Source organism: Penaeus monodon, chromosome 19, assembly GCF_015228065.2.
Source record: "Penaeus monodon isolate SGIC_2016 chromosome 19, NSTDA_Pmon_1, whole genome shotgun sequence".
Classification (NCBI taxonomy): Eukaryota; Metazoa; Arthropoda; class Malacostraca; order Decapoda; family Penaeidae; genus Penaeus; species Penaeus monodon.
Genome location: NC_051404.1, coordinates 43,164,923 through 43,165,127, shown reverse-complemented (window position 1 = coordinate 43,165,127; position 205 = coordinate 43,164,923).

The following is a 205-nucleotide window of genomic DNA, read 5'->3' as shown; positions in this document are numbered from 1 at the left end:
TAATTCCGAGTTTACTTATCTCTCCGACAGATGGCCATCACCTCATTACCGTTTGCCGAATTTAAAGGCGATTCAGACGAAAGATAGGATAACGAAAGGGGAAGAGAGAAAGGTGAAAGGGGGAAGTTAATGACACTGGAAGGGGAATACAGAGAGAATGAAAGAGAACAATGGAGAAAACGAGAAAAGGCAGAGTATACACGCT